We start from the raw sequence: 15,259 nt of genomic DNA on the forward strand, positions 1-15,259 counted from the left end.
TTGAAATAGCTTCTCCCCCTCTGCCACCAGATTCCTGAATAGACAATGAACCTGTGAACACTTTGCACCCTTTCTTTGCTCTCTATTTGCACTGCTTACTTATTTGGATTTCTTATTTCAATTTATATGAATTTCATGTGTAACACTCTACAGATGCTGCAAAACTACTAATTTCATGACGCATACCAGTGATGATAAACCAGATTCTGAATGTTAAGGAGGGTGCCCATTAGACGGTGTTGAGTTTGAATTGTTGCAACCACTGGCCATTGTGGAGTGCTCCCCAGAGGCAGGAGCCATCCGTCGTACTGGTGATCAGTTCCAAAGAGAGGATAGATTGCCGCTGGCTGCTTGGTTCTTATGTTGCTTTAATTTCTCTACCTGTTCTCCTGCCATGCATTGTTAAATCCAAGTCCAGGGAAAGCTTGTGGGGAATTAATCCTGGTCTCTCAGACTGTGCTGTGCTGGCTGAGATCAGGGCCAGTAGTTTTGCCATCCCTGTGTGGGAGCGGGATAAACCCGAAGCTGGTATCTCATTCCCTCTGGAATTGGTTTGTACGAGAAACACAGATCGAGGGCAAAACCATGCTAGGCTGCGACGCCTAATGCGGGAGAAGAGCAAGGAATACAATGCCTGGCTTTCAGGGTGATTAAAATATGTCAAGATGAAAACATCAATAAGCTTGAAAGAGTGAAAGGATGTTGCCTGGACAGCAATCTGAGTTATACAGAAAGATTACGAATAGCTTAGGACAGTTCTCCCTTGAGTGTAGGAGAATGAGGGGAGATTTGATTGATGTGTACAAAATTATGAGGGTATAGATAGGGTAAATGCAAGCAGGATTTTTCCACTTGGGTTAGAGGTCATGGGTTAAGAATGAAAGGAGGAATGATAAATGAACCTGTAGGGGCTATCTTCACTCAGAGGGGGGTGCATGCTGCCAGTGGAAGTGATGGACGTGAGTTCAAAAGGAATATTCAAGAGAAGTTTGGATGGGGACATGGATGGCAGGGGACAGGAATGCATTGTTGTGAGAGTTGAAAGATTGGACTAGGCAGAAGACCGGGTCAGCGTGGGGTGATGGGGTGAAGACCCGGTCAGAGTGGGGTGATGGGGTGAAGGCCGGGTCAGCGTGGGGTGATGAGATGAAGACCGGGTCAGTGTGGGGTGATGGGGTGAAGGCCGGGTCAGCATGGGGTGATGGGGTGACAGGGTCAGCGTGCGGTGATGGGGTGAAGGCCGGGTCAGTGTGGGGTTGGGGGAAGGCTGGGTCAGTGAGGGGGGATGGGGTGAAGACCGGGTCAGTGTGGGGTGATGGGGTGAAGGCTGGGTCAGGGTGGGGTCGGGGGAAGGCCGGGTCAGTGTGGGGTGATGGGGTGAAGACCGGGTCAGTGTGGGGTGATGGGGTGAAGGCCAGGTCAGTGTGGGGTGATGGGGTGGCCGGGTCAGTGTGGGGTGATGGGGTGAAGACCGGGTCAGTGTGGGGTGATGGGGTGAAGGCTGTGTCAGTGTGGGGTGATGGAGTGAAGGCTGCGTCAGTGTGGGGTGATGGGGTGAAGGCCGGGTCAGCGTGTGGTGATGGGGTGAAGACCCGGTCAGCGTGGGGTGTTGGGCTGGCCGGGTCAGCGTGGGGTGATGGGTTGAAGACCGGGTCAGCATGGGGTGATGGGGTGGCTGGGACAGTGCGGGGTGATGCAGTGAAGACAGGGTCAGTGTGGGGTGATGGGGTGGCCGGGTCAGTGTGGGGTGATGGTGTGAAGACCGGGTCATCGTGGGGTGATGGGGTGAAGGCCGTGTCAGCGCGGGGTGATCGTGTGAAGACCGGGTCACTGTGGGGTGATGGGGTGAAGACCGGGTCAGTCTTGGGTGGGGTGATGAGTTGAAGACCGGGTCAGCGTGGGGTGATGGGGTAAAGACCGGGTCAGTGTGGGGTGGGGTGAAGACCGGGTCAGTGTGGGGTGATGGGGTGAAGGCTGGGTCAGTGTGGGGTGATGGGTTGAAGACCGGGTCAGTGTGGGGTGATGGGGTGAAGACCGGGTCAGTGTGGGGTGATGGGGTGAAGACCAGGTCAGTGTGGGGTGGGGTGAAGACCGGGTCAGCGTGGGTTGATGCGGTGAAGACCGGGTCAGTGTGGGGTGATGGTGTGACGACCGGGTCAGTGTGGGGTGATGGGGTGAAGACCGGGTTAGTGTGGGGTGATGGGGTGAAGACCGGGTCAGTGTGGGGTGATGGGGTGAAGGCCGGGTCTGTGTGGGGTGATGGGGTGAAGACCGAGTCAGTGTGGGGTGATGGGGTGAAGACGGGGTCAGTGTGGGTTGATGGGGTGAAGGCCGGGTCAGTGTGGAGTGATGGGGTGGCTGGGTCAGTGTGGGGTGATGGGGTGAAGGCCGGGTCAGTGTGGGGTGGTGGGGTGAAGGCCGGGTCAGTGTGGGGTGATGTGGTGAAGACCGGGTCAGCGTGGGGTGGGGTGAAGGCCGGGTCAGCGTGGGGTGATGAGGTGAAGACCGGGTCAGCGTGGGGTGATGGGGTGAAGACCGGGTCAGTGTGGGGTGGGGAGAAGACCGGGTCAGTGAGGGGTGATGGGGTGAAGGCTGGGTCAGTGTGGGGTGAAGACCGTGTCAGTGTGGGGTGATGCGGTGAAGACCGTGTCAGTGTGGGGTGATGCGGTGAAGACCGGGTCAGTGTGGGGTGGGGTGAAGACCGGGTCAGCGTGGGCTGATGCGGTGAAGACAGGTTCAGTGTGGGGTGATGGTGTGAAGACCGGGTCAGTGTGGGGTGATGTGGTGAAGACCGGGTCAGTGTGGGGTGATGGGGTGGCCGGGTCAGTGTGGGGTGATGGGGTGAAGACCGGGTCAGTGTGGGGTGATGGGGTGAAGGCGGGTCTGTGTGGGGTGATGGGGTGAAGACCGAGTCAGTGTGGTGTGATGGGGTGACGGCCGGGTCAGTGTGGGGTGATGGGGTGAAGACAGGGTCACCGTGGGGTGATGGGGTGGCCGGGTCAGTGTGGGGTGATGCGGTGAAGACCGGGTCAGTGTGGGGTGATGGGGTGAAGGCCGGGTCAGAGTGGTGTGGTGGGGTGAAGACCGGGTCAGTGTGGGGTGATGGGGTGAAGGCCAGGTCAGTGTGGGATGTTGAGGTGGCCGGGTCAGCGTGGGGTGATGGGGTGGCTGGGTCAGTGTGGGGTTGGGGTGAAGACCGGGTCAGTGTGGGGTGATGGGGTGAAGACCGGGTCAGTGTGGGGTGATGGGGTGAAGGCCGGGTCAGCGTGGAGTGATGGGGTGAAGACCGGGTCAGTGCGGGGTGATGGGGTGAAGACCAGGTCAGTGTGGGGTGGGGTGAAGACCGGGTCAGCGTGGGGTGATGGAGTGAAGGCCAGGTCAGCGTGTGGTGATGGGGTGAAGACCCGGTCAGCGTGGGGTGATGGGGTGAAGACCCGGTCAGCGTGGGGTGATGGGGTGAAAACCGGGTCAGTGTGGGGTGATGGGGTGAACACCGGGTCAGAGTGGGGTGATGGGGTGAAGGCCGGGTCAGTGTGGGGTGGGGTGAAGACCGGGTCAGTGTGGGGTTATGGGGTGAAGGCTGGGTCAGTGTGGGGTGATGGGTTGAAGACCGGGTCAGTGTGGGGTGATGGGGTGAAGACCAGATCAGTGTGGGGTGGAGTGAAGACCGTGTCAGTGTGGGGTGATGCGGTGAAGACCGGGTCAGTGTGGGGTGGGGTGAAGACCGGGTCAGCGTGGGTTGATGCGGTGAAGACAGGTTCAGTGTGGGGTGATGGTGTGAAGACCGGGTCAGTGTGGGGTGATGTAGTGAAGACCGGGTCAGTGTGGGGTGATGGGGTGGCCGGGTCAGTGTGGGGTGATGGGGTGAAGACCGGGTCAGTGTGGGGTGATGGGGTGAAGGCCGAGTCAGTGTGGTGTGATGGGGTGACGGCTGGGTCAGTGTGGGGTGATGGGGTGAAGACAGGGTCACCGTGGGGTGATGGGGTGGCCGGGTCAGTGTGGGGTGATGTGGTGAAGACCGGGTCAGTGTGGGGTGGGGTGAAGACCGGGTCAGTGTGGGGTGATGGGGTGGCCAGGTCAGTGTGGGGTGATGGGGTGGCCAGGTCAGTGTGGGGTGATGGGGTGAAGACCGGGTCTGTGTGGGGTGATGGGGTGAAGACCGAGTCTGTGTGGTGTGATGGGGTGACGGCCGGGTCAGCGTGGGGTGATGCGGTGAAGACCGGGTCAGTGTGGGGTGATGGGGTGAAGACAGGGTCAGTGTGGAGTGATGGGGTGAAGGCCGGGTCAGCGTGGAGTGATGGGGTGAAGGCCGGGTCAGCGTGGTGTGGTGGGGTGAAGACCGGGTCAGCGTGGGGTGATGGGGTGGCTGGGTCAGTGTGGGTTTGGGGTGAAGACCGGGTCAGTGTGGGGTGATGGGGTGAAGGCCCGGTCAGTGTGGTGTGGTGGGGTGAAGACCGGGTCAGTGTGGGGTGATGGGGTGAAGACCGGGTCAGCGTGGAGTGATGGGGTGAAGACCGGGTCAGTGCGGGGTGATGGGGTGAAGACCAGGTCAGTGTGGGGTGGGGTGAAGACCGGGTCAGCGTGGGGTGATGGAGTGAAGGCCAGGTCAGCGTGTGGTGATGGGGTGAAGACCCGGTCAGTGTGGGGTGATGGGGTGAAAACCGGGTCAGTGTGGGGTGATGGGGTGAACACCGGGTCAGAGTGGGGTGATGGGGTGAAGGCCGGGTCAGTGTGGGGTGGGGTGAAGACCGGGTCAGTGTGGGGTTATGGGGTGAAGGCTGGGTCAGTGTGGGGTGATGGGTTGAAGACCGGGTCAGTGTGGGTTGATGGGGTGAAGACCAGATCAGTGTGGGGTGGAGTGAAGACCGTGTCAGTGTGGGGTGATGCGGTGAAGACCGGGTCAGTGTGGGGTGGGGTGAAGACCGGGTCAGCGTGGGTTGATGCGGTGAAGACAGGTTCAGTGTGGGGTGATGGTGTGAAGACCGGGTCAGTGTGGGGTGATGTAGTGAAGACCGGGTCAGTGTGGGGTGATGGGGTGGCCGGGTCAGTGTGGGGTGATGGGGTGAAGACCGGGTCAGTGTGGGGTGATGGGGTGAAGGCCGAGTCAGTGTGGTGTGATGGGGTGACGGCTGGGTCAGTGTGGGGTGATGGGGTGAAGACAGGGTCACCGTGGGGTGATGGGGTGGCCGGGTCAGTGTGGGGTGATGTGGTGAAGACCGGGTCAGTGTGGGGTGGGGTGAAGACCGGGTCAGTGTGGGGTGATGGGGTGGCCAGGTCAGTGTGGGGTGATGGGGTGGCCAGGTCAGTGTGGGGTGATGGGGTGAAGACCGGGTCTGTGTGGGGTGATGGGGTGAAGACCGAGTCTGTGTGGTGTGATGGGGTGACGGCCGGGTCAGTGTGGGGTGATGCGGTGAAGACCGGGTCAGTGTGGGGTGATGGGGTGAAGACAGGGTCAGTGTGGAGTGATGGGGTGAAGGCCGGGTCAGCGTGGAGTGATGGGGTGAAGGCCGGGTCAGCGTGGTGTGGTGGGGTGAAGACCGGGTCAGCGTGGGGTGATGGGGTGGCTGGGTCAGTGTGGGTTTGGGGTGAAGACCGGGTCAGTGTGGGGTGATGGGGTGAAGGCCCGGTCAGTGTGGTGTGGTGGGGTGAAGACCGGGTCAGTGTGGGGTGATGGGGTGAAGACCGGGTCAGCGTGGGGTGATGGGGTGAAGACCGGGTCAGTGTTGGGTGGGGTGTAGACGGGGTCAGTGTGGGGTGATGGGGTGAAGGCTGGGTCAGTGTGGGGTGATGGGGTGAAGACCAGGTCAGTGTGGGGTGATGGGGCGGCAGGGTCAGCGTGGGGTGATGGGGTGAAGGCCCTGTCAGCGTGGTGTGGTGGGGTGAAGACCGGGTCAGTGTGGGGTGATGGGGTGAAGGCCGGGTCAGCGTGGAGTGATGGGGTGAAGACCGGGTCAGTGCGGGGTGATGGGGTGAAGACCAGGTCAGTGTGGGGTGGGGTGAAGACCGGGTCAGCGTGGGGTGATGGAGTGAAGGCCAGGTCAGCGTGTGGTGATGGGGTGAAGACCCGGTCAGCGTGGGGTGATGGGGTGAAAACCGGGTCAGTGTGGGGTGATGGGGTGAACACCGGGTCAGAGTGGGGTGATGGGGTGAAGGCCGGGTCAGTGTGGGGTGATGGGGTGAAGGCCGATTCAGTGTGGGGTGATGGGGTGAAGGCCGTGTCAGTGTGGGGTGATGGAGTGAAGGCTGCGTCAGTGTGGGGTGATGGGGTGAAGGCCGGGTCAGCGTGTGGTGATGGGGTGAAGACCCGGTCAGCATGGGGTGTTGGGCTGGCCGGGTCAGCGTGGGGTGATGGGTTGTAGACCGGGTCAGCATGGGGTGATGGGGTGGCCGGGACAGTGCGGGGTGATGCAGTGAAGACCGGGTCAGCGTGGGGTGATGGGGTAGCCCGGACAGTGTGGGGTGATGCAGTGAAGACAGGGTCACTGTGGGGTGATGGGGTGAAGACCGGGTCAGTCTTGGGTGGGGTGAAGCCCGGGTCAGTGTGGGGTGATGGGGTGAAGACCGGGTCAGTGTGGGGTGATGAGTTGAAGACCGGGTCAGTGTGGGGTGATGAGTTGAAGACCGGGTCAGCGTGGGGTGAGGGGTGAAGACCGGGTCAGTGTGGGGTGGGGTGAAGACCGGGTCAGTGTGGGGTGTTGGGGTGAAGGCTGGGTCAGTGTGGGGTGATGGGGTGAAGGCCGGGTCTGTGTGGGGTGATGGGGTGAAGGCCGGGACAGTGTGGGGTGATGGGGTGAAGGCTGGGTCAGTGTGGGGTGATGGGGTGAAGGCCGGGTCTGTGTGGGGTGATGGGGTGAAGGCCGGGACAGTGTGGGGTGATGGGGTGAAGACCGGGTCAGTGTGGGGTGATGGGGTGAAGACGGGGTCAGTGTGGGTTGATGGGGTGAAGGCTGGGTCAGTGTGGAGTGATGGGGTGGCTGGGTCAGTATGGGGTGATGGGGTGAAGGCCGGGTCAGTGTGGGGTGGTGGGGTGAAGGCCGGGTCAGTGTGGGGTGATGTGGTGAAGACCGGGTCAGCTTGGCGTGGTGTGAAGGCCGGGTCAGCGTGTGGTGATGAGGTGAAGACCGGGTCAGCGTGGGGTGATGGGGTGAAGACCGGGTCAGCGTGGGGTGATGGGGTGAAGACCGGGTCAGTGTGGGGTGATGGGGTGAACACCAGGTCAGAGTGGGGTGATGGGGTGAAGGCCGGGTCAGTGTGGGGTGATGGGGTGAAGGCCGATTCAGTGTGGGGTGATGGGGTGAAGGCCGTGTCAGTGTGGGGTGATGGAGTGAAGGCCGCGTCAGTGTGGGGTGATGGGGTGAAGGCCGGGTCAGCGTGTGGTGATGGGGTGAAGACCCGGTCAGCATGGGGTGTTGGGCTGGCCGGGTCAGCGTGGGGTGATGGGTTGAAGACCGGGTCAGCATGGGGTGATGGGGTGGCCGGGACAGTGCGGGGTGATGCAGTGAAGACCAGGTCAGCGTGGGGTGATGGGGTGGCCCGGACAGTGTGGGGTGATGCAGTGAAGACAGGGTCAGTGTGGGGTGATGGGGTGAAGGCTGGGTCAGTGTGGGATGATGAGGTGAAGACCGGGTCAGCGTGGGATGATGGGGTGAAGGCCGGGTCAGTGTGGGGTGATGGGGTGACGACCGGGTCAGTGTGGGGTGATGAGGTGAAGACCGGGTCAGTGTGGGGTGATGCGGTGAAGACCGGGTCAGTGTGGGGTGGGGTGAAGACCGGGTCAGCGTGGGTTGATGCGGTGAAGACAGGTTCAGTGTGGGGTGATGGTGTGAAGACCGGGTCAGTGTGGGGTGATGTGGTGAAGACCGGGTCAGTGTGGGGTTGGGTGAAGACCGGGTCAGTGTGGGGCGGGGGTCGGCAACCTACGGCTCCCGAGCCATTTGTGGCTCTTTCACCTCTGTGCTGCGGCTCCCTGTGGCTTTGGGAAATAATTGGTCAGTATTTAATTAAAATGTATTTTATGTTAGTTTGTTAGCTTTTGAAATGTAATTCTAAATTTGAAGATTATGGTGATCTTGTACAATCTAAGTGTGGCGACACATTTCCTGGCACATCCGAAAGGGCTCACAATTAGCCACCGTTCCGGCTAAGGGAGATAGCCTACGGGGGTTTGTGAGTACGTGTCTTTTGCAGCATCTGCGTCCATGGGGGCTGGGTTGAGGGAGGCTTAAAAGCAAGGCTGTTTAGTTCGAATAAAGTTATTCGACTGCAGTTTACTGACTGCGTGAGCACACCGCTACAACGTGTTTTTATCGCTATTAATATACGTCACCACTGCCAATACCTGACACCCGCCAGTGCGCGATTTCTTTAATTTTTCGATCCAAGGTAAGCCAACTATGGAGAATTCTAAAAAAAGAAAAGTGACTGAAGAAAACAGAACGTTTAATGATACGTGGACAGATTCATTTGCTTTCACTGTTGACGAGACTGGTTTACCGGTATGCTTAATATGCAATGAGAAACTAGCAAACAACAAAAAGTCAAATGTCGCAAGGCATTTCCAGAGTAAACACGCAGCCTTTGCTCAAAAATATCCGGATGGAGATGAGAGAAAAAAAGCCGTTTCGGAACTGATGCGGAAGGTTGATCTGAGCAAAAATCATTTCCAGAAATGGATGAAGTCTGGAAAATCAACGACATACGCCAGTTATATTGCCGCTCAGGAAATAGTCAGGCACGGGAAGCAGTTTACAGATGGTGAATATATAAAAGAATCTTTCATTAAGATTTCAGAACATCTATTCACGGACTTTAAAAACAAGAGTGAAATTGTGCAGAAAATCAGGGATATGCCCCTCTCTGCAAAGACTGTCAAAGACAGAACCATAAAAATGGCAGAAGACATCACAAGACAGCAAATTAAAGACATCAATTCAGCTGTGGCCTACTCGATTGCCTGTGACGAGTCTAAAGACAAAGGTGATATTGAACAAATAGCGTTGTTCTGCCGGTATGTAAACTCTGCCGGGCCACAGGAAGAACTGATTGAGTTGATACCTCTAAAAGACCAAACACGGGGGGAGGACATCTGTGAGGCTGTCTTGAATTGTTTAAGAGCCAAAGGAATGGGGCTCCGAATATGACGGGAACGCACAAGGGATTTGTGGCTTTACTGCAGAAGTCGCTGGACAGAAAGCTGCTGACTTTTCACTGCATCTTGCACCAAGAGGCACTGTGCGCTCAAACATTTCCTCCGGAATGCACAGAAGTAATGGATGTTGTCATTCAGATTGTCAATAAAATAATGGCAAAAAGTTTAAATCACCGTCAATTCCGTTTGTTACTGGACGAGATGGAAAGCGCATATTCTGATCTCCTGCTGCACAACAAAGTCTGGTGGCTGTCCAAAGGGGAGGTGCTGAAACGCTTTGTCGCGTGTCTGGAAGAAGTGAAAACTTTCCTGGGCAGCAAAGGGCTCACCTTTCCTGAGCTGGAACAGCCAGAGTGGCTGGAAAAGCTACACTTCATGGTAGACATGACAGCGCACCTGAACACGCTGAACACAGCTCTTCAGGGGAAAGGACGCACAGCCCTGCACATGTTGGAGGATGTTTTGGCATTCGAGTGCAAGTTGACAGTGCTTGCCAGAGATTTACAGAAAGGCACTTTGTCTCACTTCCCCAATTTGAGAGAGTTCAAACAAGGTCACGACATGATAATTTCGGAGTATTTACATTCTGCAATCGTCGCAATGCAAACATCGTTTGGGAAACGCTTCTGTGAGTTCAGAGAGGAAAAAAACACATTATCCTTCCCGGTCACTCCCTTAAGCATCGATCCTTCCCTACTGAATACGACTGCATTGGCAGGTGTGAGTCAACCTGATCTTGAGATGGAACTGGCCGACATAGCCGACAAAGACATATGGGTGTCCAAGTTTAGACGCTTGACAGCAGACCTTGAAGATGTTGCCCGTCAGAAGGCCGTTCTTGCTCAGAATCACAAATGGAGTGATATTGAAAACCTTCCAAAACCGGACAAACTTGTGTTCGAAACATGGAATGCTATGCCCGACATTTATGTAAACATGAAAAAGTATGCGCTTGGAGTCCTGTCGATCTTTGGATCCACATATGTATGTGAGCAGGTGTTCTCCAACATGAACTTTATTAAAAACAAACATCGCGCACGCCTCACAGATGACAGCTTGCGATCCTGTGTAAAGATGAAGGTGACATCATACAGCCCTGATGTGCAGACGCTGTGCGCTGAGGTCCAGGAGCAGAAATCCCATTAACCAAGTATGATAAATATTTTAATTGCCTATTATTTTATGTATATTCATATTTTTTCATTGTTCAGTGAAATAGTCCTTTTATTTTTCAGGCTGACAGCTGGCTGATGTTATTTTTGGTTTGCTGCTGGCGGCAAATTTAAGTTTGGCGTTTTTCATAAATACAAGAAGGACTCAAATAGACGTTGAGTATTTTACTTAAAAGTAACCTTCAACCCAACGTCTTTTTTTCAGAGTTCAAAATGTTTTTGTTGCATGCAGAAATGTAATTTCGTTTTCTCTGCAGGAGTTCATCAATTTCATAAATGCAACACATTATAGTTTGTTTATACATAGCATAAAGGCAAAAAAAACGTTGTATGCAGTGTTATTTCATTTTAAATGTCAAACGGGTTTTGCGGCTCCCAGTGTTTTCTTTTCAGTGGGAAACGGGTCCAAGTGGCTCTTTCAGTGGTAAAGGTTGCTGACCCCTGGTGTGGGGTGATGGGGTGGCCGGGTCAGTGTGGGGTGATGGGGTGAAGACCGGGTCAGTGTGGGGTGATGGGGTGAAGGCCGGGTCAGTGTGGGGTGATGGGGTGAAGACCGAGTCAGTGTGGTGTGATGGGGTGACGGCCGGGTCAGTGTGGGGTGATGGGGTGAAGACTGGGTCAGTGTGGAGTGATGGGTTGAAGGCCGGGTCACCGTGGGGTGATGGGGTGGCCGGGTCAGTGTGGGGAGATGCGGTGAAGACCGGGTCAGTGTGGGGTGATGGGGTGAAGACCGGGTCAGTGTGGGGTGATGGGGTGAAGGCCGGGTCAGTGTGGGATGTTGAGGTGGCCGGGTCAGCGTGGGGTGATGGGGTGGCTGGGTCAGTGTGGGGTTGGGGTGAAGAGCGGGTCAGTGTGGGGTGATGGGGTGGCCGGGTCAGCGTGGGGTGGTAGGGTGGCCGGGTCAGCGTGGGGTGATGGGGTGAAGGCCCGGTCAGTGTGGTGTGGTGGGGTGAAGACCGGGTCAGCGTGGGGTGATGGGGTGAAGACCGGGTCAGCGTGGGGTGGGGTGAAGGTCGGGTCAGCGTGGGGTGATGGGGTGAAGGCCGGGTCAGTGTGGGGTGATGGGGTGAAGACCGGGTCAGCGTGGGGTGGGGTGAAGGTCGGGTCAGCGTGGGGTGGGGTGAAGGTCGGGTCAGAGTGGGGTGATGAGGTGAAGACCGGGTCAGTGTCGGGTGGGGTGTAGACGGGGTCAGTGTGGGGTGATGGGGTGAAGGCCGGGTCAGTGTGGGGTGATGGGGTGAAGGCCGGGTCAGTGTGGGGTGATGTGGCGGCAGGGTCAGCATGGGGTGATGGGGTGAAGGCCCTGTCAGCGTGGTGTGGTGGGGTGAAGACTGGGTCAGTGTGGGGTGATGGGGTGAAGGCCGGGTCAGCGTGGGGTGAGGGGTGAAGACCGGGTCAGTGTGGGGTTGGGTGAAGACCGGGTCAGTGTGGGGTGATGGGGTGAAGGCTGGGTCAGTGTGGGGTGATGGGGTGAAGGCCGGGTCTGTGTGGGGTGATGGGGTGAAGGCCGGGACAGTGTGGGGTGATGGGGTGAAGGCTGGGTCAGTGTGGGGTGATGGGGTGAAGGCCGGGTCTGTGTGGGGTGATGGGGTGAAGGCCGGGACAGTGTGGGGTGATGGGGTGAAGACCGGGTCAGTGTGGGGTGATGGGGTGAAGACGGGGTCAGTGTGGGTTGATGGGGTGAAGGCCGGGTCAGTGTGGAGTGATGGGGTGGCTGGGTCAGTGTGGGGTGATGGGGTGAAGGCCGGGTCAGTGTGGGGTGGTGGGGTGAAGGCCGGGTCAGTGTGGGGTGATGTGGTGAAGACCTGGTCAGCTTGGCGTGGTGTGAAGGCCGGGTCAGCGTGGGGTGATGAGGTGAAGACCGGGTCAGCGTGGGGTGATGGGGTGAAGACCGGGTCAGTGTGGGGTGATGGGGTGAGCACCAGGTCAGAGTGGGGTGATGGGGTGAAGGCCGGGTCAGTGTGGGGTGATGGGGTGAAGGCCGATTCAGTGTTGGGTGATGGGGTGAAGGCCGTGTCAGTGTGGGGTGATGGAGTGAAGGCCGCGTCAGTGTGGGGTGATGGGGTGAAGGCCGGGTCAGCGTGTGGTGATGGGGTGAAGACCCGGTCAGCATGGGGTGTTGGGCTGGCCGGGTCAGCGTGGGGTGATGGGTTGAAGACCGGGTCAGCATGGGGTGATGGGGTGGCCGGGACAGTGCGGGGTGATGCAGTGAAGACCAGGTCAGCGTGGGGTGATGGGGTGGCCCGGACAGTGTGGGGTGATGCAGTGAAGACAGGGTCAGTGTGGGGTGATGGGGTGAAGGCTGGGTCAGTGTGGGATGATGAGGTGAAGACCGGGTCAGCGTGGGATGATGGGGTGAAGGCCGGGTCAGTGTGGGGTGATGGGGTGACGACCGGGTCAGTGTGGGGTGATGAGGTGAAGACCGGGTCAGTGTGGGGTGATGCGGTGAAGACCGGGTCAGTGTGGGGTGGGGTGAAGACCGGGTCAGCGTGGGTTGATGCGGTGAAGACAGGTTCAGTGTGGGGTGATGGTGTGAAGACCGGGTCAGTGTGGGGTGATGTGGTGAAGACCGGGTCAGTGTGGGGTTGGGTGAAGACCGGGTCAGTGTGGGGCGGGGGTCGGCAACCTACGGCTCCCGAGCCATTTGTGGCTCTTTCACCTCTGTGCTGCGGCTCCCTGTGGCTTTGGGAAATAATTGGTCAGTATTTAATTAAAATGTATTTTATGTTAGTTTGTTAGCTTTTGAAATGTAATTCTAAATTTGAAGATTATGGTGATCTTGTACAATCTAAGTGTGGCGACACATTTCCTGGCACATCCGAAAGGGCTCACAATTAGCCACCGTTCCGGCTAAGGGAGATAGCCTACGGGGGTTTGTGAGTACGTGTCTTTTGCAGCATCTGCGTCCATGGGGGCTGGGTTGAGGGAGGCTTAAAAGCAAGGCTGTTTAGTTCGAATAAAGTTATTCGACTGCAGTTTACTGACTGCGTGAGCACACCGCTACAACGTGTTTTTATCGCTATTAATATACGTCACCACTGCCAATACCTGACACCCGCCAGTGCGCGATTTCTTTAATTTTTCGATCCAAGGTAAGCCAACTATGGAGAATTCTAAAAAAAGAAAAGTGACTGAAGAAAACAGAACGTTTAATGATACGTGGACAGATTCATTTGCTTTCACTGTTGACGAGACTGGTTTACCGGTATGCTTAATATGCAATGAGAAAACTAGCAAACAACAAAAAGTCAAATGTCGCAAGGCATTTCCAGAGTAAACACGCAGCCTTTGCTCAAAAATATCCGGATGGAGATGAGAGAAAAAAGCCGTTCGGAACTGATGCGGAAGGTTGATCTGAGCAAAAATCATTTCCAGAAATGGATGAAGTCTGGAAAATCAACGACATACGCCAGTTATATTGCCGCTCAGGAAATAGTCAGGCACGGGAAGCAGTTTACAGATGGTGAATATATAAAAGAATCTTTCATTAAGATTTCAGAACATCTATTCACGGACTTTAAAAACAAGAGTGAAATTGTGCAGAAAATCAGGGATATGCCCCTCTCTGCAAAGACTGTCAAAGACAGAACCATAAAAATGGCAGAAGACATCACAAGACAGCAAATTAAAGACATCAATTCAGCTGTGGCCTACTCGATTGCCTGTGACGAGTCTAAAGACAAAGGTGATATTGAACAAATAGCGTTGTTCTGCCGGTATGTAAACTCTGCCGGGCCACAGGAAGAACTGATTGAGTTGATACCTCTAAAAGACCAAACACGGGGGGAGGACATCTGTGAGGCTGTCTTGAATTGTTTAAGAGCCAAAGGAATGGGGCTCCGAATATGACGGGAACGCACAAGGGATTTGTGGCTTTACTGCAGAAGTCGCTGGACAGAAAGCTGCTGACTTTTCACTGCATCTTGCACCAAGAGGCACTGTGCGCTCAAAACATTTCCTCCGGAATGCACAGAAGTAATGGATGTTGTCATTCAGATTGTCAATAAAATAATGGCAAAAAGTTTAAATCACCGTCAATTCCGTTTGTTACTGGACGAGATGGAAAGCGCATATTCTGATCTCCTGCTGCACAACAAAGTCTGGTGGCTGTCCAAAGGGGAGGTGCTGAAACGCTTTGTCGCGTGTCTGGAAGAAGTGAAAACTTTCCTGGGCAGCAAAGGGCTCACCTTTCCTGAGCTGGAACAGCCAGAGTGGCTGGAAAAGCTACACTTCATGGTAGACATGACAGCGCACCTGAACACGCTGAACACAGCTCTTCAGGGGAAAGGACGCACAGCCCTGCACATGTTGGAGGATGTTTTGGCATTCGAGTGCAAGTTGACAGTGCTTGCCAGAGATTTACAGAAAGGCACTTTGTCTCACTTCCCCAATTTGAGAGAGTTCAAACAAGGTCACGACATGATAATTTCGGAGTATTTACATTCTGCAATCGTCGCAATGCAAACATCGTTTGGGAAACGCTTCTGTGAGTTCAGAGAGGAAAAAAACACATTATCCTTCCCGGTCACTCCCTTAAGCATCGATCCTTCCCTACTGAATACGACTGCATTGGCAGGTGTGAGTCAACCTGATCTTGAGATGGAACTGGCGACATAGCCGACAAAGACATATGGGTGTCCAAGTTTAGACGCTTGACAGCAGACCTTGAAGATGTTGCCCGTCAGAAGGCCGTTCTTGCTCAGAATCACAAATGGAGTGATATTGAAAACCTTCCAAAACCGGACAAACTTGTGTTCGAAACATGGAATGCTATGCCCGACATTTATGTAAACATGAAAAAGTATGCGCTTGGAGTCCTGTCGATCTTTGGATCCACATATGTATGTGAGCAGGGTGTTCTCCAACATGAACTTTATTAAAAACAAACATCGCGCACGCCTCACAGATGACAGCTTGCGATCCTGTGTAAAGATGAAGG

The sequence above is a fragment of the Hypanus sabinus genome, chromosome 12 (genome assembly GCF_030144855.1).
Source record: "Hypanus sabinus isolate sHypSab1 chromosome 12, sHypSab1.hap1, whole genome shotgun sequence".
Classification (NCBI taxonomy): domain Eukaryota; kingdom Metazoa; phylum Chordata; class Chondrichthyes; order Myliobatiformes; family Dasyatidae; genus Hypanus; species Hypanus sabinus.